This window comes from Bombus pyrosoma, linkage group LG4 (assembly GCF_014825855.1).
Source record: "Bombus pyrosoma isolate SC7728 linkage group LG4, ASM1482585v1, whole genome shotgun sequence".
Classification (NCBI taxonomy): Eukaryota; Metazoa; Arthropoda; class Insecta; order Hymenoptera; family Apidae; genus Bombus; species Bombus pyrosoma.
The window spans coordinates 12,007,267-12,034,067 of NC_057773.1; positions in this window are offsets into that span (position 1 = coordinate 12,007,267).

Consider the following 26,801-nt stretch of genomic DNA (forward strand, 5'->3'; position numbering starts at 1 on the left):
CAGCTTTTTGCGCAGCCGTGATAATTGCGTCGATTGTGGCTCGATCATGATACAGACCTCACCCGCCGCTTGTTCGCCGGCTATTCTCTATTCGATCCGACCGAAATTAGTTTTGCGTAATTCTAACTCGATTCCACTAATTTATATAGCGGTGGAGTAATTATCAGAATTTTACTTTACGGAAAGTAAATGGTTTTCGCGAGAATATCGTTGAATTTCAGATTTTGATTGATTTAATATTGGTAAAATTTTATTTTATTATTTTCTATAATTTTATCTAAATTTCGATGTTGTTTAATCGAATATTGGATTGTTATTTGATTTTGCGTAATTTCAGTACGATTCTATCGATTTGTAGCAGCACGTTATTTGGTAAAATTTTATTTGATGGAAATTTAATGATTTGTATGTTGTAATACAGAATTATTAGATGATACTGTATAATTTAACTCCGATTTTATTAAATCTATTGCGATAGGGTAATTGGTACGATTCTGTTTTATGATCAACTGATGATTTTCACGAGTATAACGTGCCAGTTCGATCTGGATTGATTTAACATCGGATTATTATTTAGTTTTGCATAATTTGAATTGGATTCTATCGATTTATTGCAGTAGTGGTAATTGGAAAATTTTTTTTTTTAGGGTATGAATGGCTTTCAAGAGAATATCATTGAAATGAGATCTAATTTGATTTAATATTGGATCGATATTTAAGTCTGTATAATTTGAACTTGATCCTGAAGTGTACACTTATTGCAATATGGTAATTGATAAAATTTTATTTTATAGGGAATGAATGATTTCCATAAGATTATTTTTGCATTTGGAATTTGATATACCATCTAATGTTACATTATTATTTAGCTTTGCTGGCTTATGTTTGCAAATACAAAATATATGTCTTTAACTAATTGATATCTTCGAATCGTAACAGCAGATTGAACATAACGAGTCACTTTAATTGTGACATAACTTTATCTTTTTATGTTCCAAATTTAAAATAAATATTTTTATTTCATTTACTGTTAATTTTCCTTTCAAAGGTAAAATTCAATATACACATTAAGTTACGTATTATGTAACCTGATTCCAATACGAATGAATTACTAACGTCATCAATGAACAAATAATACCACTTGAGCGTTAAGCTTATAGTAATTTAATACGTTCAAATGGCTATACTGACTTTACGCGGCTGTTGTTTGTACTTTTTACAGATTATCTTAATACAGCCTTAATAGGTCTTACGTTGCAGTTAGTATTTACTTAGAAGCAACTATTAGATGTATGTAATTTTAACGCGACCTCTGTGTGTTTTGAAATGGAGTAAATTTATCGCGGAGTATGATCATGATAAGATCGCCAAAGTTCTAATTTTTTACTTCCTTTGCTTGCTTTCATAATCGTGTTTCGATATGGATGCTAGTTGTATTCAGAATTAAACGCTTATTAAGTTCATTTTTATATATATTTTCTTATCGAAATGTTCATTTAATTAGTTAAGACTTTATAATCACCAAGAAGCCTTGGTTAATTGTTGAGAGAAATTATACAGCATTGGAAGATTTCTCAGAAGAATTCTGCTTGACCGAATCAATGGAAAATTAATCAAATTATCGCAATTAATTCGAATTTTAGTTCACAGATTATAAAATTAGTTAGAAACAAAATTATCTGATAAAACAAATACCTTCCATATTTTCTATGTTAGAAATTTCATTAATAATCGCATAAATCAATCGTTCTTTCCATAATTCCTCATATCAAATATCTTTTCGCGAATTTCATATGTGGAACAAACACGATAGTTATTTTGATAGGAAGAGGCAATATTATTTTTAACTCATTCCGAGCTAAATACTAATTAGCATTAATCTTTAAACATTTTCCACGACGAAATAGAGTTATACCTATTTTTCGACCAGTGATTCAACGTATGCGTAATGCGATTTGACTCACTGTTTGGCGTATAACTGAAGATTACCATTTCTGATAATTCGATAAAGATCGGTCTCGCGAAATCCTAACAGAATCAGCTCATTGGACTTTCAATTCGCAATCGATTTGATCCTCGGCTAGTAAATCATTCGCCGACCGTTGCTGCAGGTCAACTCGTTTCGCAAATCCCTTGTGAAATCTCGTCGCCCACGTAGCAAAAAATGCTTTCTATCGAATTCGTTTCGTAAAATCTCGACACTGTTGCCGTGGCGGTTCGAAACGATCTACTTTCGTTTACCTGCTCGAATTTTGATGGATCAGCGTTAGCGGTGTGAAATTGGATGGTTTTTTCGTTTCTTCGATTGGAATTTTTTTAACGGATGAAGGAATGATGGTTATATAAGTTTACGTATTGGAAATTTTATTTCGGTTGAAGATTTTTTATAGAAAATTTGTTGAAAATTTTTGAAACTTCTATCTTGTGTAAATCATAACAGATTCGTGATTCGTACGGGCATTGTCTTCAAGAATATTTGTATTATCTTCTATAGAATTATCGTCAAATCGTTGTAGAAAGTATATATCACGAAGGATTTTTACAATTTAATATGATTTATCATTTCGATCTTGCAGCACGACAGAAATAAAAAATATCATATTTTGATTCATCTTCATTTTGTAAAATTATTTCACCGCTTTAGAATTGTCGTACAAAGTGGGCGTGTATCTTATGTTACATTAATCTGTATAGGATCTCCAGTATTTCAACGTAATTCATTTTTTCAATTTTATGGAGCGAAAGACTATAATCATACGTTTCTTTTTATTTCTACTTCGTAGAATGGCTACTAAATTGTTATAAAAAATGAAACAATCCTACGACGTTGATATTCACGGAATCTAACAATTCAACGTAATTTATCATTCTGACACCATACTAAAGAGTATTATCATCCATCTCTACCCGACAGAATTACTTTGTAATTACTTCGCAAGATACAGTAATCGCTCTACGCTAATATCCAGAGTATCCCTCTAATAAGACAATAGAAAAAATATTTTCACAATTTTTAACTACCTTAATCCGACTGCAGAAAGATTGATATCGAGGAAAGTGAGCGCAGAGCTAACGACGTAAATTAATGTACTTTTTGTCTCATTATAAATTACTTAACGGTTCTAATACGATAACGATGTAGGAACGGCTCTGTTCAAGATCGAACGATTTACTCGAGAAACGGTTCACGACATCGACAAGCACGTGCTCCAAGCGTAAAATAAGAAGAAAGAGAAAGGGAAATATGTTGCACAAGGATGGACGGAGGAAAAGCGGAGGAGGAAACGAAGATCAAGGACATCGGAAAGGTTCTGGCGGGTCTTGGCACTGGAAGAATTCACAGATGTGCAGTGTATAATCGTGGATCTTGCAATGCCATCACTTGCTGGATACCGATTCACCGTGGACGATCGACCACACTGATAATAACTTCTAATTATTTTCGAAATCGATCGCATCTTTGGCAAATATTTCTTCTTTTTAGAGAAAGGACAACTTAACTTGTTAAACGAAAAACACGAATTATATTGTTATTTGGATTGGCCTATTTGAATCGTTTCGACACAATCAGTTCTCTATTTAACTTTGCTATTTTTTCTCGATAATTTTCGACAGTGAAATTCTTCTTGTTTGCTAAGATGAAAGCAAGATCGAAATATAAATGTTCGAAGATTGCAGCAGGGTTAACTTCACGTTGTCAGGATCCAGCTTTTTACGTGGCATCAGCCTGGGAAAATAAATTACATCATATTGCGAGAACCGAGATCGACTTAATAGAAATTCATTCGTCTTTGTTAACTTTTAATTTCGTGGGTATAGAAGTCTGTAAAATGATCTATAACGAGGAGCCCCAATTAACAAATTTCGATGATGAACGGTTGAATTCTTCGATTTTTTAATATATTAATGCCGTAAATATATTCTTGAATATCCTTAGTATAGTAGCGTAAAGTTAATGGTTTCTTTTAATAAGATTTTCCATTAATTCTGAATGGCATTACAAATGTATAATAATTTATAACACCCGCTATTTTCATTTTCAAACTTTTACAAAGCCCTACCATCGCAATTCAATCAAATTCCAAATCCATTAGCAAACTCTAACGAAGACGAGCAAAAGCTGACGAAAATCGTTTTGCAACGAAGCATTTTAAAATATCGAACATGCAGCTCTATTATACTGACTCCTAATGATCTTAACAATCGTGTCAATCACGAGAGTTAAGATCTTGCGACACGAAAAGACAAGTAGCTAGATGGCCACTTGATCGAATATCGATTCTAGGAGGAATATCGAAGAGGATGGTTGCCTGGAGAATCGTTCGAGCGTGTTGTTCATTTTAATCGGTGAAAGTAGATGCATTGGAGAAGATTCACTTCGCTTGATGCATCTACGGTTGCACCGTCGAGCGTGTCGTTTCTGTTGTCGATCGAAGATTAACTACATCTCCGTAGTGTTGCGAATGCGACGCACGAAACCATCTCAACGACGATTTGCTCCGTTTACTTTTGAACAAAAACCATTTTGCATTTGCATTCGTAGATCGAGTAACGTATTTTGTATCTTGGGTCAAAGGGAGAGGCGCGTTTAAGAAGGAACAATAAGAACTAAAATATATAATTGAGATAATAAAAGTCAAAAATGAAAATGGTAAGGAATGGTTGCAGGGATGGTTGCAATAATCTTAACAAGATTATTATGAAATTCTCTGGATTTTTTAATCGTATAGAGATATATTTCTCTGGCGGTGAATTAAATGGTACAACTTGTCTTCGTTGTCGCAGAAAATTATTTTATTTTTTTATTTATTATCGATTTCCACAGTGGAGAAATTTCAATATTTACATGGAACGGAAATAGAAAATTGTTAGGTGATAATCGTACTTGATCTGTGGCTAAATTGGTACTAATTATAAAGCAAGTTTTATCAGTGTTTTCTTTAAATGCCGATGCTGCTTAGCAAAACGATTAATGTTACGTAGGATCAGTTTAAAAGAGATATCGGTTAAATTGATAAAAAAAAATCATATATGGAAGCGTTAATGAAGGAAGGAAGTTTACGATCCTTTCACAACGTCAATGATCGATAAATTACTTTACACTTCTCGTAAACTTTCTCAAACGCAAGAGGTATTTAGAAATTAAATTAACTCGTTTGAAGCACTGATTTGATAAAAGAATTCGTAAAAATATATTGTGAGGAAAATAATGCTATTTATCATTAACGCGTTATTGGATTAGATTTATAGAATGATTGAAAATAGTTATGAGATTTAATATCGCTATCGTTCAGTGCCGGAATTTACACTTTTATAGATTAATCGTAATTTCTTTTTTCTTTTCTCTTTATATGTAAGAGTTGTTTGTCTAAAATACTTTTAGTATAACAAGCAAATTTAGAAAAACCTTTAAAAAAATAATAGACTCGATTACTTTAGCAAAATTGTAATTTATATATTAATCAATTTTGTTTAGAAGCAATTTTTAATGCAGACTTATTTAAAAAGGACCAAGTAGCTGCAACTTCTGAATTGTAAATTATTAAGTTGGAATCTGTACATGAACAACTCATTACCGTTATTTAGATGTATAATAAATACGAATGAAAGTAAAATTATGGAAAATTATATTTTGTAGGAGTGGATGGCCAATGGATAAAATAATCTCAAAATTTTCAGGTACGATGCAAAGATACGTATGCATACAATACGGAATATTAATAATACAATGGAACACATAAAATGTAAATGAAATAAAATAAAATAAATAAAAAGATTGCAATATATTTGATTAATGTCTTCTACATTTCTATTGCCCCTTCCTCCTTTATCTTTCTCATCGAATTTTTTATTTTTTAAAATATTATAAAGTGGACGTGAAGGAAGAATTCGAGCAAAAGAAATAAATATCATAGTACATTATAGTTATATTAAGAAGCGTTGTAACTTTGGAGATAATATATTCTAAAGGAAGATAGGCAAGACTGTAATAAACATTTTATATTTCTCGTAAAAGGTAGAAGTCCAGTTTTTCTTAGAATCTAATGTTATGAAACTTAACGTTTTTCCTTCTAAATATCTATGATATAATAACAGCTGAATATACCATAATTAAAGGAACATCTTGCAATTATTTTACAGATTAATTAAAAATTTCGTCCAATTACTATAACGATTATTAGTCATGCAAATCGTATTACATTGATCGAACAGGAATCGTATTACATTAATCGACTAAGGGTTTTCCTTGTTCATTATCATTATATAAACTGTAGCGATGACTCACATTCGATGAATTAATCATATGATTATTCTCTCTGCTTCTGAACAAGTCCATGAACAAGATCTATGAATATTTTCTTAGGGATAGTAATGCATATTATAATCAAACACATTAATACAAATATACGTACTATCTTTCAAAAAGTATGATTATTCTTACACTAATAACGGATAATTTGAATAATACGGGAATAATTATACAAAAGTTTAACCAATGCTTTGGATTTGGATGGAAATAACATGGTTCTAGAAAACGTTATACGAAAAAATAAAAATCGAAATTCTGATAGTGTCTTGGTTAAAATAAAGAAACATTAAATCAACGTCAATATATTTGTGAAAGGAGAAAGTATGAAATTTATGTTTACAATGATAAAGAATGTGATAGAAACTGAAATGATAAGTTTGTTACTTGTTACAATTGTAAAGATCGGACTGGTAAGTGGATGAGTTTGAAAAATTTATCATTAAGGTAATAACTTTTTCATCAAATTAGTTATGTAACATTTGCTTTTTCGCTTTCTCGAGACGCGTTGCGTAAAGAATAATAATTGTAAAAGCGATTCGTCCAGTTAATGCAGCGAAAAGGAAACGGTCCGCACACATTGGAACGTGCTGTGTTGAAGTTATTATACTGGCGTCTACATTTTCTCAGAGACGCGCACCTGCCTCAGATAAGGAGCTTCTATCGCGACAGGTTGCAAATGCGGGGGCTACCGGCTATCCAGTGAAATTAACGTTACTTTTTTGTTCCTCGGCTTTGTTAGTCCGAGTTAAATGTCATGCTACTCTCTGTTAAGTGTTGCGAGGATAAAGAAGCGGCAGCTGCGACTTTTTCGTGATCTTAGCACGTTACCGAGGGATTTCCCTTTCCTCCTTGCTTTTAAACACAGCGTTAATTATAATATAATTAACTAAGCACAAGGAAGTATAATTTCCTTGATATATTTTAATACAAATAATGATTAGATTGTTAAAATAATTTGCAGATAATTATATTTCAGTAGAAAGAGAGTCTGTTAAGCGAAAAAATGTGAAATTTGGTTTTTTAATGGTGGAAAGCACGACAGAAAGTGAAACGATGATTTTATTAGTTATTACAATTGCATAGATCGCGCTGATAAATGGATTGAAACAGATTTGGGAAATTTATAGTTGAGGAAATCATTTTTCATCAGTCTAGTTAGGTAATATTTGTATTCTTTTTACCGCAATCCTTGGATGTGAAAGTGACAGATTTTTTAAATTCCTAGCTTGAAAATGTTTACTACCGGTTGCATAATTCATAATTACAAGTTACATCACTTTGCGATTTAATAATCGATACTTGTGTAAATACGGAATCTTGTTAACTTGAGAATTTAAAGATTCTTTTTAAGTATACATCGATGAAGCGTCTTTAGTCGACTTTATCGCGCGTTATAAAATTTTGTGTGGTTGATTTTCTCTACGACTTCCGTGAATATAAAAGAATAGATTTGTAAAATGTAATTTCAGCTCGTTAATAGATGCAGTATCAATTTTGCAAAAGTTACTAATATAGTAATATATAATATATAATATTACCTTCTCAAAGATATGTTACATCTTAATTACATCTTCGAACTCTAATCACTTTCGTAATTTGCCTTCGTATCAGACAACTTTATTTACGAAGCTTTAACCAATGTATTTGTATACGCACCCTCAACATAATTGGAAAGTCGGACACCGTAAAAATGTCTTTGTCCTGTTTTTATCACTTCATACTACCACCGTAGGTATAAAGTACAGAGAGATGTAACAACCTACAAAATACTAACAAAGATCGTTAGAAACATTAGCGTGAACTGCGACTCAAATTGCTTACGTTCAAACAAAAATAAACCGGTTGTCCTACTCGAAATATCGCTCGAACGTTTAAACCGTAAAACCGAGATTTTTCCAACTATTGGTTGCCCAAATTGGTTGCTCAAAGCAACAGCGATATTATAACTTAACAAATTGTTGCGTAAACTTTCATGCTTGCATGTATCATCCATATCCTGATCGTCGTTCCAAGTATCCGCCATTTGAAACTTCATACCTACTTACTTCCAGTCGTTCACCTAAACCCAGATTCCTTCCAGTCAACGTCCTCGAGTTGAATAATTCGACTCGTATAAACATAAAGCCAAGCCGTTTGAATTCAAGTAATTCGACTAATCTGAACGAAGATTTAGAGGCGAATTGCTGGGACCGCGGGGAATGCCGGTACAGGCCACGATACCGGCGTGGCACGGCAGCATCGACGATGAAATCGGAAGTCGGTGCCGTGCCGGGCTATTTATCGACCCCGTTGCCATGCCAGCCCCGCGTGTACACAAGACCACCACCCGCCACTATTATAGATCACGCCGGTGTTCGGGCAGACCGTGCGCCTATCGTTGCACGCCACCACCTGCGTTTCTCGGTGCGTCGGCTCGGCTACGTGCGTGCATTCACGAAATTACGCGGCCAACGTATGCACGGCCGTGATCTATCGATCGATCCCCGAAGAAATATACTCCGTCGCGATGCGCCACCACCGGTCACGCTACCTCTTTACGCTTTACCCTTCCCAAGAGATGCGATTTTTCTTTCCCCTCTTCTTCACGGTGCCGCTTCCGCAACGTACCCGTCACCTCCCGACGTTTACGATTCGACTTCTGTCTTCTGGTTGGTTGTTTGGTTTTTAGGAAAGTCGAGTAAGGGGAAATTGTACGCGTTTTTATTTCTTTTAGTACGAGTACTTGGACACGCGTCTCCCGAGAAAGAGGAATGTAATGATACGTTGCGTGTAGCTCGTGTTTTGAATTTGAAATCTATTTCAGAGTAACCGGTTATTTTTTACAGAAGAAGTAAAAGTCGGAAGGCTAACTATTAAGTCTCGGGACATATAATTAATTTTGGCATTGCTTTTAAATTTATTATAGCAACGATCGAATTCTTGTATTGATTTATTATAATCGTTTTCTGTTTTTGTAGAAGAACAAGTTTAAAATTCAAGTTCTCGTCATCACCTCGAGCATTTAATGAATATTGATAGCAAGATTAAATAAGTAGGATTAGAACTAGTTGAAGAAAAAGAAGTTGTTAAAAGAAGTTTTTCGTTGACAAATTTTCTGAACAATAATTTATGACCATTTTTTGGTTGCCTATAAATTATTAAAGTACCAAAATCGAAGCTCCAGCAACAAAATGTTTTACAAAAAAGATAGTTGGATATATATATACAAACTAATTAAGATTACTAGAATTATTGAAATGTATGTAAAAAATTTAATTTTTTTAAGTGTACTGTTCTGATCGTCCAATTGTAAGAATCTTGTAGCATGAGCCTAGATATGCAACATTTAACAAAGAGGAAGCGTAATAATTTGCTATACTACATTCAACTCATATTTTCAATTCAAGATCCATTTCCGACCCATTTCCTCTCTTTGTACGAGAAATAAAAACCAGAAGACCACTTTTAAATCTCAGAGCCACCCTTAGACCACAAGAACAGATAACGTTCAGCCATAAAAACACGACAAAAGAAGAAAAGGCATTGTTGATCGCGACGCACATACCTGCTTCCGTGTGTTGCCGTCATCTATCATTTCGTATGGATGTTGATACGAATCTGTGGTGTAAAGAGGGGCGAATTAAGATCGAATTTAACCGCGTGGTTTATCTAGTATCTTAAAGAATTAGTATTTAAACCCGCTAGTTATTCCAGACGTTGGCTATTATTATCTAAGTGATTTTCACAATCTAGAATCAACAAAGACACTATCCACGGTTCCCTCTGTTTTCTAATATAAAAGTCCTTAACCGTGTAATTATCATCGATACGATCGTGCAATGAAATAAAGCTACGAACCGATCGTTTTAGATTCGATCCTTTCACGGACACCAATTTTGCGTAACTCATGAATATTAAAATGCACAGATAACACGCTACCAACGATTTCTTTTATTGCCCTCGCGTCTATCTTATTGTATCGACTAGTACGCGTTTACTCGGAAAAGCAGGAGCATCTAAAGCTTTCGTACTTTGTTCTGTGTAATATCGTATTTTGCCACATAGGGATATAACTGGCGTTGACGTAAGAGAAGTTGACATCGAGCAAATGATGGACACAATTAAGTATCGCGTCGTTTGGACACAAAACGGCGTTGAACCTTTTCATGAAATTGCCAGAGATTGCTTCGTCGGATTTTAATGGTGCGTCGTTACGCCTAGAATAATGTCTTTTCGATTTTCTGACCATAAAATCGTCGCGAATAGTAACGTATTCAAGTAAAATCGTAGTATGTCAAGTACGATTTCAGTAGGGAATGAAAGAAAGTTGGAAGATAGAATCGCTAAAAAGTTTTAGGCAGTTATTGTACAAGTAGGTATATCTTGTATCAAAAGATCGTGCTACTTTCACATTTATTACGCAATGTCCATAATTTTATGGTGTATTCTAGTCCTTTCGACAAATTTAATGGGACGAGAATATTTTTCATTTTTCGACACGTTTAACATTTCACTTTAAATCTCACAATTTCACGACAGACTGTTATTAATCAAGTTGATAAAAGATCGACGTACCACTAAATAATAATCCAACCTATGTACCTTTAATTCGTATTCAGGTATGTGAAATGACGTCAGTGAGTATAGACATCTTTTAATACTGGCGCCATGGTGATTTCCATTTGCTTCCTGCAGTACGTCTTATACGATAACAGAGTGTTAATACGCTTTTGTCATCTTTAAATCTTATTCTGCGGCATGTATTTATTACTCTTATATTATTAAACATTCTGTGGCTTATACAATCTCAAAACAATTATGCAATTATCTCCTACAATTTGGAACAGAAAAACTAATTACAAACCTTCGTGAGCCTCATACTATTGAAACAACCTGTAGATCTAAGTATTTCTTAATATTTTGAAAAATAAAATTCCCGTAAAAATAATAATCCCATAACGACAAATGTATTATTAACAGTCACCTATAAGTGCCATTCAATTCTTCTCCATCCTCATTTCTGTAGAAAATTTCATGAAAATTTCCTGATTCCCTTGTCATGAAACCCAACACGCTCTCTTCGTGTTTCCACAAAGAAATGGACAGTTACCGAATAATTTCCCTGTCGTAACAGCAACGAGATGACCATGGATCTATCACGGTAACCCAGGAAACTGTTCAGCTGCAGCGGCGTTCCATGAAAAAATCAAAATGAGAGGGAATTCTAAACGAGCCGCAATGCAGCTTCGGCGTTACGCGATCTGGATCGTCCCGTACCCGGAAATAGGAAGTGACGTGGCCTCTTATATTCGCGATCTATCGGCGTTCACTTTTAATTCCAAGTCGTATTCGCCGGTGAGTGAACGCGACGAGCGAGGCAAGGGGACCAGGGAACACTGGCTTTATTGAAAGATCCAACCGGATCGTCGGTCGCCCATTGTGGAATTGCCTTTCATGCGGCTCTTCTGCGCACAATGAACGAGGAACGCGAACGAATCGGTTTCGCTTTGCGAAGAGGAGAAGAGAAAAAGGGATTAAAGAACCTGAGAAAGCATAGCTGACGTTTATGAGACGCTGGATAAACTTGAGTCGACTGTATGGTGCTTTGTGATTTTTAATCTTAATTTGTCGGTTTGCTTTTGCCGATGTTCCTTTGTTTAAATTTCCTGAGTATTGAGAAATATCGAGAAAAGTAAACGTAGTTCGTATTTTTACATAATTTGCAGATGTTTGAATACTCGCTCGGACTTACAGTTTTGGATTTTAGCTTTGCTTTTAGTATCGAGGCTATTTGATATTGTGATAGTAGTTGTTGATCGCTCTTGCTACAATGCGTCTTTTTTAAAAAGTGACTCAAAACACATTGTTTTTTACAAAAGGAAAAGCGTATGAGTACGTAAGTCACATGGATAAATACATCATAATACGATAGATACGTATAAGATACGTCATATCTATCATAGAGAGTTCAAATACTTTTTATTTCATATTGATTTAATCGAATTCTATATAAAATGTCAAGGTATAAATTGCTTTAATCGTACAACAAAAAAGTAATTTTATTTATTTAGTCAATGAATCCGTATTCACGAGCCATTGATGTACAAACTTCTTGGTTCTTCAAATCTTCAGAGAACTTAAAATTCGTACTTACTTCATGAAAACAGGGATCATTCACATCAAAAATTGCACAATAACCAATGATTATTTTCTTCATATTTCTCGCAATTTCCATACAAATATCACGATTATCAAATTTTCACCTCAAATTAACGAAAAAGTTTGCTCCACAAAGTAGAACACTCATCAACCAACAAATCGATTTATCTTCCTCTTTCTTTTCTTCTAACGACTTAAATTTATACTTCAAGCTTGTCAAAGTTGTCTAATGTTGTTCGACTGGTGGGCCAAGTTACGAGCTTCCACAACGTTCCTCGTCCTCGAATCGATCGTTTTGTTCAGGCAGCGATATTTTTAACTGTTTCGTGTCCCGCGTGACTGTCCTTAACCTCCTCCCACGTGGACAGACTCGCGACAAGGTTGCTCTATCTGTTAGTTTACGATTTTTTTGATAAACACCGATGAATTACGGTTGCTCGTTTCTTCGCCTTCTAATTTATTGCATTTCGTTCGAGATCTGATAGCACGGAAGGGTTCCGAGAACTCTTATCTGTCCCGCGAGTCACGGGTCAATCGATGGAAAACTTGCGCTGTCAAGTTACTGCAACCATCAAGCAAAATACACGAATTTTTCTTTTTTGTTCCTCTATGTTTATTAATTTTTTTAATGGACATTTTGACAAAAATTTCAGTATCACCGAACCATCTGTATAACAATAGATATTTTTCATTTAAGATTTCATGAGAATCGTGCTTTTTGTTGGGTATTTTTAGTATAGTTTCTTCGCCTAATTTATTACACTTCTTTGATATTGAGACCCGATAGCTTGAGGGGTTTCAAGAGCTCTTATCTGTCGCCTGAATCGCGGATCAATCGATAAGGAATTCGCAGAAGCAAGTTGCTGCAACTAGCAAAGAATATTTAATATGCAACTACCAAATATGTACTCTTGCCCTTTCCTTCGTTTTCTATGTTTGAAGTATCTTCTTCTTGTTGGATGTTCCAATAGGAATTTTAATAAAGACTTGAAAGAATCGCGACAAACATTTTTCATTTCGAGATTTTCATATTATTCGAGAGTTGTAGTTTTCTTGTGGATTTTTGGTATAATCGTCAGTCTTAGTATATTATACCGCGGTATTAATATACGTCGTATTAGGTGGTATAGCATAATCGTGCGAGCAAACACGCGATGCACGAACGTCATTTCCCGCATAAATTTTTCGTGCTCAGATGAGATGCGTGATAGAGGCGTGGGTTGCTTAGGTAAACTAGGGTCGGGACTATTTGTCGAGTTTTCTTTTTCTACGCGAATACTTGAGAGTGTTCGATGTTGCCTTCTTTGTAATATATTGTCTGCCTGTTTGGAAATATAAATTTAATATCTGGTAATACATACACAATTTAATTTTCCTTATTTTCAGGTTAAAAGAGCGACTATTTGACTTTGAACAATTTGGTTCGTATTTTTCGTAGACAATTATGAAGATAACTAAATACACTGCAATATTAGTCACGTACATACAAATAATCGTTACGTGGCCAAAGGTAACTAGAAGAATAATTATTACCTTTCAGTAAACAGCTAATAAGAAGTAATTTTAGTTAAAGATCCCAAATTGTTTGATTTTCCTATTTAAAATCACATAAATATTCTTTAGACGCAGTAAAGTATTTTATAACAACTTTAATAAATATTATTTAAAAAAAATAAAGCAACTATCTTCACGGAAAAAAGCCCATAATGTAAATTTCTGTTCTATAAAGAAATTATCGACAAATAAGTACAACGTTTTAATATCCTATCTGGAATAATTTTAAGCATATTGGTTCACGGTACGTCGACTAGTTTACAATGGTTCGCTAAATAGCCATGTGCAAATTTTTCGAGAGAACATACTGTGCAAGAGAACTAGAATCAAACTAGAAACATAACGCAGGGGACCGCTTGTACAAAGGCAGGTGGGTCCATAATTCCGCTTCCACCTGATGCTCCCCCTGTTTCCGTCTCGTGGCACACCAACCGTAAATTTACGATTCTGTCCGTCTGGGGCGTGACTGACTGCTCGAAATGTCCATTCGTGAAACGTACTGATAGCTCCACAACCAATTAAAACTAATTGTTATTATTATTGTTTATCCTTGACCCTAGTTCTAAAGTGGCCAACGGCTCAAGGGACTCGGCCGTACGACTCTTTACGGAGGAAGAATTTTAATTGTCTGGATTGTTTCACGGTACTTTGGAGACGTTAATGTTTGTGCACACGCGTGAACGACCGTGTGTAAATAACGCGGAACGTACAATTATTCTTCTTTCTGTGTGCTTAAGTATCGTATTTATCTCTTGAAATTTCTTTGCTGAAATTTACCCCGTAATAAAATATACAAATCTCGGAGAGAATCACAGCACGAAAATGCGAAAATTCGTGAAGTGCATTTTTCCAGCTGAATAATTTGAAGATGTAAAAGCCTGAAAATACTAAAGATTCGAAAACCTAGATATCTAAAAATCGAAAAATCTACAATTGCAAAACCTAAAAATTTAAGAATCTGAGAATGTAAAGATCCAAGAACTTTAATATCTAGAAGCTTACATATCTAAAAACCTAAAAATTGAAAAATTCTCTAGGAATTCCAGAATAAAGGTCACTTCGGTCTACGAAAGCCCCTTTTCTTAGTTTCTGATCGTTAAATCGACTTCAAACCACTGTTTAACCGCGTGTCGTCCAACGCAAACACAGAAAGTTTTCTGAGAGCCACGCGCGAGTTTCCATGCGATGCCGCGATCGCGCTTGCCGGAAATGTTTCGGATTTCGTGCCTCGGCTTGCTCCTGGAATTATTAATCACCCTGTGGCGTGCATTACGGCATCGCGGCTCTATTGTTCGAGCGATGAAACACGGTACGCGGCGGTGGAAGAAAGAAAAATAAGAGAAAGACAACGTGGTTTAACGTCGAACGAGGAGGAACGCTCGCGGACAGGCTAGTCCGATCCTGAAAGCGGAGTCTGAATGAACTGCGCGACCATGAGGCCGTACTTCCGGTTTATTCGCCCCTCTACTTCTCCTTTCGGCGTTCCACAAACCGCTTTCAACGCGGCTGCTTCTATCGTTTCAGGCTCGGGTTGGATTTAATTTGGATAACAAATGATAGACAACGCGGTGCTAGCTTCCATTTGTCAGAACGTTCGAACAATCGGGTTTTGCGAGTAATGGAAACGCCATTTTAGTTGGAAAAATGGTCACGTTTTGATAAATGTACAATCGGTGTACTTGAAGCGCTTACCTTTCCTGTGGCTTTGATAAATTTCTTGGTTCGTGGTCTCTTGTTTTGTTGGAATTTTGTTTTTTGTTAACGCCATGGTGTTGGTACTTTTGTATATTGCTTATAGATATATCTTGTACAATACGTATATTAATATTGTTTTAATTCCGTCTCTTTTTATGTTTATTATTTTTAGTACGACGTTCGCAACGACGAATTTCGAGAGAAAGTAAATTCTGTTTAAAGATATTTGTAAATGTCTGAAGGTTTTAATCGACACAGCTTCGTTTATTTAGAATTATATAAAAATAAATAGTCTACAAGTAAGTACAATTTTGTATTTTAGCAAGTCTACTATATTTCGATAGCAGATACCTTAACTCTTCGTTGAAGTTGAAGTGAGTTAGGGTAAATACAACACTGGAATGTCAAACATTACAATTAAACGATTCTGCTAGAATATTTAAAACCCTTTCCATTTCCCTTCAAAGCCATTCTCTTATCAAATTTACTTCGTTTGTCTTCTTTTTTTCGCGTCACTTTTGTTAACCTTATCTAAATATTTCCACTGCTTTCTACCAAATCGATCCTCCTCTTCAACCATAAATTTATAAAATACAGCAATAAAACATTCATTCTTTGTCGCAAATTCATTCACGTAAAATAGAGAATTTTCTTACACGTTTCATTCAACGTCCGAACGATTCATCGCGAAACGATCGCGCGCACGTTCGTCACCAAGGGGTTTAATTACGCGAATGTTTTTCCTAGTCGTCGTACAAAGGTACACGTCGTTTCGCCAGATACATACGCTTATGGAAATACGTCCGTTTTGCATGCGTATCCACGCACGTGGTCGCAGGCGAATAAATACATAAGGATGAGCGGCTGAATCGATACCAAGCCTTTACTGAGAAAACGCCAAAAAGTCCATCAATCATTTCGCGGACTGCCGGAATCGTGGCGCACGTACCAAGAGTCTCCGTGTCTCGCGTGTACACGAGAACGATGAACGAAGAAAGGTGGAAGAGAAAGACGGAGGGAAATGGCAGACTCACTCGGAGGTAATTTATTTACGCCTCGCGACGGGAATCGATTGATTCAAGAGGCGGGGATAGGGATGTGGTGGATGACAATGCAAATGAAGGAAGTGCGAAGTCTCGTTTCCTATGGACTTCATTAAGGGGATGAATCGTACTATGGTGCGACAACGCCGATTCCAAATGCCAGTAATTTGTTTCTGAAAGTGGATTTTGATTACAGGCGAAGAATAAGATCGTGCAGCGAGCAAACGAAGCGTTGCTCTAGTAATTTGTAGCAGAATCATCCAGTTCGATGTTGATAATTTGTATTCTATTGATATTTTATCGATATATTCTTGTTTACCCAAGCAAGGTTTGTATTGCGGCATTTTTGTTCCGAGTTTGCGTCCAACGATTCGTATTTTACTTATGTTTTATATTTATTTATTTATTTATTCGTGCGAGTGAGAAGTATTATATGTATTTCTCGCAACGCGAAGAAAATAGAATTTTATTATTTATGAAGTAGAAGTTTAAGCAGACAAGTAATAAGTACTTCAACCTTTTCCTAATGTAGATTACTGGATGGAATCAACATCGTAATTTCAATTTTATTTTAAGCTACGAAATGTCATTAGTTTTTAATGCTCGACCAAAGAATAGTTTGTTGTCAGGTAGACGTTTTAGGTTATCGAGGACGACTTGTAAAAATGTAATGATATTACACAATCGATAGAGAAAATTATAGGGAATCATTCTTAAATCGAAGAATTACATTCTTAATTTAAATTGGTGAATTTATCGCTTCTGCTTACTCACCCTGAATCATTGAAGAAGATCTGATCTTTCACTTCAGGCAACTAGTTTAGAAAGAATCACTTAAAAGCGATTTATAACATCTTCGTAGTATCGTAGAATTAGTAGGTATAGAAGAGTTAAAGTTCTTCACGACGTATTTCAATATCTCAGAACCAAAGAACAATAACAAAAAATCCTGTTACGCAATTGTTATTTAATTTTCAATGTAAATTGCTAAAATCACTATGCTTCTCCAAGTCTCTAACCAGTTACTTCCCAATTTCCTTCTTCTTATGAATAATTCGGGCCACGTAATTTTATAATATCTAACATTTATACATACATCGTATGTCTGGTTTCATAGAAGCATACCAGTCGCGCATCTGAGAAAAGATAGTGAAGAAGCGAATGAAAAATAAACCGTTGATTTACAATTAAAGTAGCAAGTAACCAAAGTACCAAACTTATACCAAAGGAATAAAAGAGACGAAACGAACATTCACCTATATATTCTACAAAACTCCATTCAAATTTCCACAAATCTATAAAATTTCTATGAAAAATTACAAATTAATTATTTTAATCTATACATGATAATTCTACTATATAAAAAGAAAAAATAAAATTAGTTGTTTCTAGCGATGGTTTCAAAATAAATCATCGAAGCTGAGTAACTTGGCAATTTCCATGATTAACTCCAAATCTCCACGACTAACTTGCCAACTTCCACCTACAGCGCATTCTAAAACTCGCGAGGAAGTAAATCGCGAGAACTGGCGGGATTCGCGCGAGTTTCGTAGTTGGGGTGGGCTCGTAGGTTTCTAAGCTCGTACGCACGCTACGCGACCGATAAATGGACGAAGCGAAAGCAGCCCGAAGCTCGTCACGTTTCCAGGAACATTTCGTTACGATCGATACGACCTGCCATTACTGGCTGGTGGATAGGCTCTACTACCGCGTTCCGCCTTCTCTCTTCCAGCCACGACCTTTTCCGCTCGAGCCTCCTCGTCGCGCGTACGCGCGGTAATAAGGGTTGTTCCGCGGTGTAACGCGCGGCAGACGTTGAAATCACAAGGAGAACGCGATTTTCGTTCTCGTTTCCGGGCCGTGTACTTCTTGCATTACGCCACAAATGGCCACCTTTCCCTTGGATTTATAGTTTATAATTTGCCATTTTTACAACGTTCCCACCGCGCACACATTTCAGCTCATCATAGTGAAAACCACCCTTCTCGCCTAGCGTTAGTAAATTCTTGAAAATATCCGCTCGCAGCGTTGTTCCTCCTAATGAGAATTTTTGTAGACGGTGAGATGGGAATATTGTCCGATGATCGAGAAGATGTCGTTTTGTTTTTTGGTAAAGTGTATTGGAGGGGCGATTTTTACGGGATAATGGATTTGAACGTAAATCGAGCGGTGTTGATCTTAAGTGTATGTTTTGAGAGTGGTCTGTTAAACGGGATGGATCCATTAGTCTAATGGTTCGGAAATTGTTCTACGATTGAGGAACAAATTGGAACTACGTTAAAGAAGAAGGAATCTAATAATTCAATAATAAATCGCATGTAATTAAATGATAAATAATTACTTAAGTAAATACAACAGTATTTAAATATACATGTACTTACATTTCAATTATTTGAAGAAAAATTGTCACAGTGAGCTTACAAGAATTCTAGACTCGATACTTTTTACAAACCTAAAAACTAGTTACTGATCGATAATGAATCATATCGTAATTGATCCAGTTGAATAAAATAACGCGCGATTGAAATCTTATTTGGGAGAAACATTTTCTACTCAGTGATCTAATTGCCAATTTAATAACTAAAAGAGGCGATACAATCCATTAGCCGTTTTGCAGTTAAGCTCTGAAAGTTCCTACACAACAGAAAACATAAGTTTTCGCTATACCTTAATGGATGCGTTCACAGACGTTCCCGGAAGCGGTTCGAGGCGAGCACCGATTTTCGTTCTCCACGGCCCCCTTGGTAACGGACGGCGGCGCCTAAACCGAACCCCGTGCACACATATAGGAGCAAACTATTGATCCGTGAGTAGTCACGCGATTCCCTCGTAGAACGCCACTCAAGCCTTTCTTGTGCCTTTTTCCTACCGCCCCCTTGGTCGCGCCACCCTCAGCGCACCCCCGCTCGAAAGCTTCTCGTTTCGTTCCAAGTCTCGAACGAGTTTCCTCGCTGTAGTCCGTGCTCTCTGCCTCGGTGCCCTTTCGCTAAATCGTTCCAGCGACGGAAGTTCCGCGAAGGTCGATCCTACCAGTCTGTATACTTATTTATACGATGGATTTTCGTCGTGTCGGAATATCGACAGCTACTGATATCGGTGAACGGGGATCGATGTCGAACGTAGGCGGCGTCGTTGATGTTTAGTGGCGTTACTTTGGTAGGTTGATATTGGTGATAGATACTGGTATCGAAGTTGTTTGGGATCGGATGGTGAAAGATATTTTCGTAGATGTATAAAGGATTGGGAATGTAAAGTGCTTCGTGCAACTGGGATTAGAGATATATTTAACGCTAGAAGTATTCATTTTTAATATGTACCTAAATATATCTTATATTTCAGTCAATGCGTTTTCGTATCTTCTATATTTATAGATGTTAAAGTTTTTATGGATTAAAACTATTATTATTCGAATTTTTAAAGTTAAATTCTACAACATCTTTCAATGTAACAGTTAATTAGTTAAATCGAGTCTATTATAAAATCAATATCGATTTCACTAATCACTGCTTGCCCAAATTTCGACTCTACCTTCTATCTTTTCGTATCCTCGCTACTGTTTCTCAAGTTCACCCAGCCTTTCTCAAATCTGAACTTTGTAAACTCCCTTGCACACGTGTTCTCTAACTATATTATAATATCTTCTCTCTAAAGTTCGAAATCATTTTACCGATATTCGGAATCTTTGCGAGCGACCCTTCTACCTAATTACGCTAGAACTTCATTTATCTGAATCCGTCGCAGTTGATCAATTTAGCTGTTGCACGGTTCAGAGATTCGGATAAATACTATTACATGACTCTACCGTAATTCTCTTAAACGCGTAATATAAAACTCGAGATACAGACAGAACCCAGCGTCGAGAAGATTTCAACTTTTTATTTTATTTCTCGCTATGCGATCCGCAAGTTTCGAGAGTAGCGTAGCTTACCAAGCCAGCAAGTGGGGCTCGTTGCGTCGTCACGAAAAAGGATCGACTTAGGTAGGTGGTTTCACCGTTTTGCCCAACGCCATCATCACCTACCAGCACCCTTAACTCACCCTATTTCCCCCGCTTTATCACCTGCCATCGGTTACTACCGCGCACCCACCTACGGGAGCGCCTCGGTTAGGCCTTATCAGTAATGGTCCTATTTTTGGAATCTCCGCCCATTCTTCGCGTGACCTACCTCCTCCAATCCCGTTACCCACCACCCCTGTCTAGAATCTAAAGTTGGGAACGACTACGAAACGGTCATCGCGGTAGGTAGCCTCGGAATCTTTTTAGGGAAGCTGCCTAATCGGAGACGGCGAAGTAGAATCGGTGAATTTCCAAGTCTATCGTTTGTGAATCGTCTTCATCCGTTTCTCGTTTTTGAATCCATTCGTTCTTCAGTCGCATGGTCACGCCGATATAGTTACCGATAGCCTGATAAAGCAAAGAGTTCCTGGTACCTCACGAATATGGTTGGGTTTATCAGGCTGTTCTTGATACGATAATCATCGTAAAAAATGTGAAAGGTTCTACCGATCTAGAAAAATATTCCAAGTATATATGTACTATCTTGAAACATTTATTGCGATTTAATGTCAAGATAGAAATAAAATTATTAGTTTTAGATCGATACGCAATATACGATATCGATCAAGGCAGCAATATCTTAGTCAATCAAACGATGTAACACGCGTAAAAATTCCTAACGATCTTAACAATTTTCAGTCAAACGAAAGAAGCCAACAGATATTGTATTATTCTCTTTAAAACTTTGAAACAATATCTGTAATCTCCCAACTCTATATCGATTTATTCGTCATTGATATTTTATGCGACCCACGAATTAGAAAACACTAAAGAAAGAAACTTTCTATCGTTCTATAAATTCTCCCTCTAAAATCCTCTAAATCCTAACAACTCTGATCTTCGAACTTTATCCAATCTATTCTAAGTAACTATTCAGTCTAGGTGTTGAAATCAGTTCGTCCAACTTCATGACCTGGGAGGAACCAACTTGCAACGTGAGAATCATTCAACATGTATACTCTTAGGACTTGTATGCACTTCGTGAAGCCGATTACGTAGCAACTAATTATAATTTTATTGTTTTCCAACGTATTAAGGCTAAAGTCGAGCATAATCTGTCTATGATCAAACATCCTATAAATATATATTTGTAATCATGTTTTATTTCAATAATAGTCAACACTAATTTCGTCAAAAGCATTTTTATATTCCTAGTGCGTAATTGTAACATAGAAAAATCTGAAGTCAGTCATTTCAGAAAGTCTGTTAATTTTATTTAACCCGATAAATTATAAAACATATTTTAAGGCAATTAATTATTCCAAATACAAACGCTTTGCGCTTTACAGTACAACAGTACATACAGTAATACAGTACAATTTTATTAATAGGATTTTACTGATTTTTCGTTAAGAGAAACTGCCAAATAATAATCTTTGAACAATAAAAATTCACTTAGACCTCGATCGATAGCTGTTAATTCGATTGGACACTAATTACAATTTTTAATCAAGTTCCAATGAATGGTCTTTTACTGTATAGTATTCCGACTTTCCTTCGATCAGTTGATCTATGAAATCATGATCTGGTTCACCGTTCGGGGGTGGCTGAAATTTCCGAGGGAAGGAAGGAAAGTTTCAGTCCATGTTACCTCGGAAGACTGTTCGGGGCGGTTGGACGGTTCGCGTGACTCGGTTCACGGATCGATAAGCAACCGGAGGGCTCCCCGTTAACCAGCCTCGGGTCACGAGAATATTATTAAGCATACCGGTGCTTTTCCGACCGGGCAAACGGATCCGGGCTGCTCGACTTTTTATCGGCGACTCGTTTCCCCGTGATGACTATAAAAAATGGGGGAACCCGGGCCTGCGACTTTTTAGGCGGACATCGTGCGATTTTTCATTCCGTCTCCTCTGCTTTCTTGCTGTATTTTGGAGACTCTCGGCAATTATTCAGAGCTTTGTGGAAAATTCACTAGAAAGAAATTAGACGACCACTGTGCGGTCCTTCTTTCTCCCTTTCTCCGCACTTTTTTGCGATTCGTTTTAGAAATTTGAATAATTATTTAAAGCTCAGTGCAAAATTTACACATAGAAAATTAGTAGTTAATGTTTCTAAACGTTAAACGACCATAACGCAACCTTCCTCTGCTTCTGCACATTTCTCAATATCTTTTTAGAAGCTTTTTTCAAACTACCATTTAGAGATTCGCGGTATATTTATTAGTAGAAAATTGGACAGTAAAGTTATCGAAGATTATGATATGGGAACACGTTTAGTATACACGTTTATGAAGAATTATTTAGCATTGTGTATTAGGAATGTGAGAAAGAATCGAATATCTAAGAGGTGGATGCGGAAGGACAATATAGCCTACCAAGGTTTCAGTAAAGATGATCGTATGTATCCTGGAAATACCTGTTATAGAGCCTGAGTCTCAACTCAGTGAAGTAAACTGTAAAGTAGAAGGAAGAGAAAAAGCGAAGCGATTGACAAAACATATTTAACTAATTATTTCGAAATTACTTTCTCAATTACATCTACATCGAACCTCCTACTGCTTCTGTTATTACTTCGAAATTAACTTTACAGACAGTAATTTCATTTACGTCGATAAATTTCTAACTGAAGAATATAGAATTAATTTAACAAGCTGCTTTTAGGAAGAAATTGATATTATTAATAGGATCTTATACCTATTTATCTATTTATTTACGTAACAATTCTATTTACTTTGATAAATGTTTAATTGGAGAACATAACGTTTAATAATTCACTGTTCAGAAAAATACCTAATATCATTAATAAATTCACAATTTCAGATCTATTTATACAACTCTAATGTATCATGTATGCGCTCAATATATTATAGCTTGTTATTACTACAGTATACATACAATTTACTGAAACTAAAAAGTACATAAATAAATACTTAATAATTTCCTTCATCCTCGTATGTATATCTACTGTAATTAACTCGCTCTCTAATAATTATAATATTCCCGAGACTACGTCGTGCTATTACTAGAGGTATTTTCAAATAACTGCAGCAATTTGCCACTGTGATATCCAATCTTCGGTAAAATGCTATTAAAACCATCGTAGTCGAAGTATGCAACGCGAGTACGCACGATTCGTTCGTATTACTCTTGCGAACTCCTCTTTACGATCCTGGCCTGCATAATACCCGGTTGCATGTCCACGAGGAAACAGTTTATTGCGGGCAGAGGGTAATTGACGAGTAGAAATATAGGAAACGCGTCGATGGAACACGTCATGAAAATCGTTGTAGCTAGCGCTGTCATTAAACGCGCCTATATAAAATCGACTCACTTTTCTATCGGCACTTTCGTCCGCGTCGCGTGACGTCTCGCGTGCACGAGCGAATCGCCAACGATGGTCACCGAAGGGAAGAGACTTTCTATGACTTACTTTTGCGCCAATGGAGGATTGCGCTATGGGATTAGAACTGTCCTTGCGAGAGAACTTCTTTCGATCGAATACAACGACGGAAATTTATGAAAAGTCATACTGTTGAGCGATTGTCGCTTCGAATAAAATTTGGTTTTCGCTTTTTGGTCAGATACGTCTGTGCATAGAGAGATTTTGAGCTTCTGGGTGGAGCCTTGGTTATACTATCGTGAATGAAAATTACTTGGCGAGAGTATAAAATTTGAACCTTATTGTTCACGACTATGGAGAGAAGCAATATTTGTTAATGAACCGATTCATAGGAAATTTTACAATTTTCAAGAAGAGAATGCTCGTTTTCTATATATATTACTTTGTACCTTTATGTACTTCCATTTGCTGTAAAAATTTTTTCGCACTTTAACATTGGAATAGAAAAACAATTAAATGCACTTAAAAAATCCATCATTCCTTCCAAACCTATTATTACGTACAAATTTCAATTTCCATCATTTTCTTTTAAATCTCAGCTGAACCCATATTAAAAGATATCGTCGTAAAAAGATAGCCGTAAGTATATAAGTATATAATTCCTTTTCCTCGCTTAAGAGTACCATGCCACCTTTCCCATCGTGAAACCCTGACTAGCAGCACAATCACCGTTCTCTAGCTTCTCAGACGGCCGCTAAAAGTACCCCCGAACTGAAAAATATAGCCTAACAGTAACTTCCATAAAAAATATTAAAAGAGCTCTACCCTCTATACCCTTTCAATCCAGCAGCGATATTTAAAATCCCACCGCAAACGCAGTCCAGCCACCGCGGTAGTACACTCCCCGCCGCAAAATGAAGGAGAAGGCCGGTTTAAAGTAACTCATTACTTAACCACAATTCCCCCCATGTTCCCTGAGAAGAGGCCTGCAACTAGCTGCTCTAACAGAAGCGGTGAGATAGCGGTTGGTAAGAACCGAAAAGAAAAAAAAAATGTAAAAAATGATAGAGTATTCGCCGTATGGGATGGCTACGGACGCCATATGCCATGCGGTCATTCATGTCCACGTATGTTCAACGTACGTTCAGCCATCCTGACACATGTGCATACGTGAGCACGCGCGCATACACGACGATACGTAGTTGTTCATCCACGAGCAATCACCCTTTATCGGCTTATAAACCACGTAAATCGTCGTGTAATTTGAACGTATACACGATAAATATTAAATAAGTACTTCGTAGCGGGCACAATTTGTGATAAATTAGAGGACACATTGTATGTCGTGGTAAATTGGTTTCCATTTCTATTTTATCCTTCCGTTCGATTATCTTCACGATGATAGATTTTATCACTTCTGCCCTTTCTTACGTAATTGTTTGTTTTTCATAGTAAATTGTATTTATTTGTAATCTATTATTTGTAATAATTCTATTAACTCTCATCATCGAGCCGGTTCCACACGTCAAACAAAATGTTATTTCCTTTACAAGCTGTAGCTAAATGAAAAATAATACATTGGCAAAATATTTATTAAATGGTACTTACTATCTGTAGCTTCAATATGTGGGTCAAGAGTGACCGATGTGTCGACAATGAGCTCAGCCGGACACGTCATTGTTTTTGGTTGGCGCGACCAGTTCGAGGGTGAACTTCACTACTAAAACTGTCCGTCGCATCACAGAATTGTAATATACATATTTGTATTGTAATCCATTCTTTCAATTGACTTACTTATTTTTCATTATTTACATCTAATTATATTTTGCATTAGATTATGTCTCATTACATGAACGGTAGCCAAACCTAACTCCAAGCAAAACTTCCCAACATACAGTTCTTGTTTTTAGCCCACCAAACGTTTCCCAATGGAGCCACGCAAATCTAAATTAAGGAGACACAAGAGAGCAAGCCTAATCGGCCCGCACCCACCATAGAAAAGCGTTATATGCATGGAGAGGACAAATAGTGCTACATAGGGAGAAATTCAGGGGGCAAGGAAACAGCTGGCGCGTAATAGTCGACCCTGGTACCTTCAGTTTCCGTTGCGTCGTGCCGTTACGAGTGGCATTAAGAACGTCTGCGGCCACTCGGATAATTTTGTTGCCCCGCGTCATTCCCTTTTCCCTCGTTTCTTTATCTTCCACACCGTACTCGTGATATACGTGGACAGAGAACGTTTCAGAATAAATTCCACGGTGCGTGACGCCCACCTGCCACGACCTCGTTCAAGAAGACAGCTGATAGGACGCACCGGAACTTGGCTTCTTTTCCTTCGATTTCTTGTCAACCGACTGATCTCCTTTCTGTAACTTCCGTGGAGTGTAACTTGGTTTAACGTGATCCTTGGTTTTTCGTATTTTTCTTGCGGTCATCTGGGAGAATTGTGAACGTAATGCGGATTTAATGGAAGGAAACTGATACCGAAAAAAAAAAGAAGAAAAAATGGGGTACGCTTGTATTCTTCTTACGATCCAACGTGTTGTTCGAAGTTTTAGCGTAACACTTTTAGTATAGCGTGACTGGTTCCTCTTTGTTTAAATTACATTGCTCGTTGCAGGTTTTAGAATACTGGTGTTGAGGTTGACTGATAGAGGAACGAGTGGATGAATTTGTAATAGAAAAATATATTGAAATAAGTACAGGTTTAAGTATAAGTACA